This window comes from Macrobrachium rosenbergii, chromosome 18, assembly GCF_040412425.1.
Source record: "Macrobrachium rosenbergii isolate ZJJX-2024 chromosome 18, ASM4041242v1, whole genome shotgun sequence".
Lineage (NCBI taxonomy): Eukaryota > Metazoa > Arthropoda > Malacostraca > Decapoda > Palaemonidae > Macrobrachium > Macrobrachium rosenbergii.
Genome location: NC_089758.1, coordinates 10,675,839 through 10,679,233, shown reverse-complemented (window position 1 = coordinate 10,679,233; position 3,395 = coordinate 10,675,839).

Here is a 3,395-nt window from a genome sequence, read left to right as displayed (position 1 = left end):
CAGCAGCGTGCCGAAAATCCCCTACTCGCTTTGTGCTGTTCATTTTGCAACCATCACTTGCACTTCCTAGATATTCAGCCCTTTCTCTCTAATACGTCTTCCATTATATTTACCCAGCACTTCTAGGTCTTTCTCTCTTCCATCGTAAGACTCCCATTCTCTCCACATGACCAAACCATCTTAAAAGGGTGAAGCATCTTTTCACGTATAGCTTACCTTTTTACCACGTCTTCTGTGTTCGTTATTTTTATATTTCTCATCTGCTCATTTGTTATTACGCCACACATAGTACGGAAACAACTTTGCTTTACAGCTCTTACCTTTTTTCATCTACATTTAACATCCACACTTCACTCATAAAGGAGAGTCGGCTCAACAATTATTTATACATTCTAATCTTGGCTTGTAGAAACCCCCTAGATCTATTGTAAAACTTTTACATGCACCCTACCGCCTTCCCTGCTTCGCTTTTTTTGTGGTTTAACTCATTTCTGATCCTACAATCATCCATTACATTACCTCTCAAATATCTGTGAGAATCAACCTCTTCCATCCTTCTGCCCCCATATTAGCATTTTCTGGTCTGTGCTCTTTTTCCCAAATACCCGCGTGATGTTACTCCTGCTCACATTGACTGTATCCTTCACACCTTTAAGCACTTTCAAACTCTCGCTAGTTTCTGTAGTTTCTCTTCATTATCCCCCCAGTGAATAGTGTCTTCTATATACATTATCCTTTCCACATTCCACTCACGACCCACTTTTTTTATCTCACAACTTTGCACCTGCATCTAATGTCCTTTCCGTGACTTCTTGCAGATCGCAGGTCGTAAGGATATTAAAAAGTCGTAAAGTATAATACATCCTTGTCTCAGGCATTCTTTTACAGAAATGCACTCTCCGGTCTTCATATTCTTCGCTTACTCCATAATATGTTTGTGTATATATATATATATATATATATATATGTGTGTATGTGTGTATATGTATATATATATATATATATATATATATATATATATATATATATATATATATATATATTTATTTATATATATATATGTGTGAGTGTGTGTGTGTGTTGATGTATGTGTATGTAAGAATTCTTGTTTGCCAAAGTCATAGGACGTTTTACTAGAAACACGCCTTCATTATGTAACAGGCAGCGATAGTGAATATTGAAATGATCATTCATCCTCAACATTAAATCTAAGGCCTACATGCGTACGCCAGAATAACTCTGTATTGTCTCCTAGATTAGGAATTCCGGTCTATGGCAAACCATGAAGGAGTTCTGATGTGTGAAGATCGTACGTTCCGCTTTCAACAACTTTCCGATCATCGGTCATTTCACAGAGAGATTGTGTTACAGGTCTCCTCTCGTAGGCCTCTTACGAACAACCATGTAAAAGAGAGAGGGAGAGAGAGAGAGAGAGATAGGATGGATAGAGGAAGAGGGATGTGATGAGGAGAGGAAATATGGACGGACAGACAGTCAAAAAGAGTTAAATGGGTGTTAAGAGGAAGAAAAGAGATACAAAAAACAAAAAAAAAAGGGAGAGAGAGAGAGAGAGAGAGAGAGAGAGAGAGAGAGAGAGAGAGAGAGAAGCCCTCACAGAAAGACATCCCAGCGGGGAAAGAGAGCGATTGAGAAAAACGGAGGGTATTATTTTAAAAAATTTCCTTTGGCAGTGCTTCTTTTTATTTCTTGTCAGATTTAGTTCCGGCTTTATTTAGGATACTGACCGGCCATAAGGTTTTAGACCATGATTTACAACCTCTTAGCATCGTTTTTTAAGCGAAAACCTGGGGAAGTTTAACCTAGAAAGCGTAAACATGGAAAAGTAGCAGCAGGGAATGATTAAAGTTTTATTTACTTCTCTTTTTACATATGTACTGTTTTTCCTACTCGGACAGCTTCTTTCGCAAAGCTTTTGCAGTTTAATTGTCATTTCATGTTTTTGTGCAGTGGTTTAGGTTATTCATACACACATTCACATGTATATTTTAACACACACACACACACATATATATACATATATAAAACTGTTCCCCTAAAGTTTTTTTCGTTAGGATAGATAAGAAGTAAAGAGGTGTTTGTCACCGAATGAAATGTGCGTGTCGTTGTTGGTCAACTTAATGAAGCGGCATCATCAAAGGCCTTTAGTGCTTGACGTTTGTCTGCCAAACTTGTGAATTCTCTTGCTGTATATATACTCCCTCTCACCCTCTCCCCGTCCCTACCGCTGTTTCCTGTTTCCACCTGGTGTGGATTAATGACGAGAGGTTGCCATTGTCATCTGTATTTAAATTATGCAGTATTGTCAGTTCTAAAGATTTCCAGCAGTACAGTATTAGCAACTGTACCGTAGATATAAGCATATGTAGGTTGCCGATCATTCCAAAAGGTTTCCGTGGGATAGTGGTTGAGTGCACGCATACTTACACTCAATAAAACTATATAAAACTATTTTTTAAGAGTGATGCAAACATCTGCAGCCGTTATCATTTACACTGTCTTGCTTCTGATTGAGCAGTACACTTAAATTTTAACCTAAATGGGTGGTGGCAGTTTGAACTGCCACTTTTCACGATTACCTTTACCGATATCTGCGGCAGACATTTACCGTCATATCAGATTAACTAGCATGTGCTTTAGATCAGTGTTACATTAAGCTGTTCCCCTTAATAGGGGGATGCTCCAGTAGAAAGCAACACAAACCTAATTGCCAAATTCATATTTTTAGCTTTTGAATATTCTGTGAACGCCTCCACGGATATCAGTCAATTAAAACTTACTGCCACATTGGTGGTATTAAGCGGTACTAACTAGACACTGCTACCCTTGTCATTTGCTCGGGATTCTAATGTACTTATCCCATAGCTGAGGAGCTTCCGAGTGGAAAGTTTAAGTCTTTAAAAGAAATTTTAACAAAGTAAAAAATGCGCCGAAGTTTCTTCGGTGCAATCAAGTTTTCTGCACAGCGTATAAGCTGTATGAAACTGTCAGCCACTGCCCATGAAAATTCCAGCCACGGCCGGTAGTGGCCTGTGTTGTTGGCACACATAGCGGTGCCAGACGCACGATCATGGCTAACTTTAACCTTAAATAAAATAAAAACTACTGAGGCTAGAGGGCTGCAATTTATTATGTTTGATGAATGGAGGTTGGATGATCAACACCAATTTGCAGCCCTCAAGCCTCAGTAGATTTTAAGATCTGAGGGCGGACAGAAAAGTGCGGACGAACAGACATATAGCAATCTCAATAGCTTTCTTTTACAGAAAATTGAAAAACCAGCCAATTGGAAGATGTGCCTTTCTCTTATGGGACCACCTATAATCATATATGTCAGAACAGTCTATTCACTGCGCCTAGTAAAGGATTATGGACCC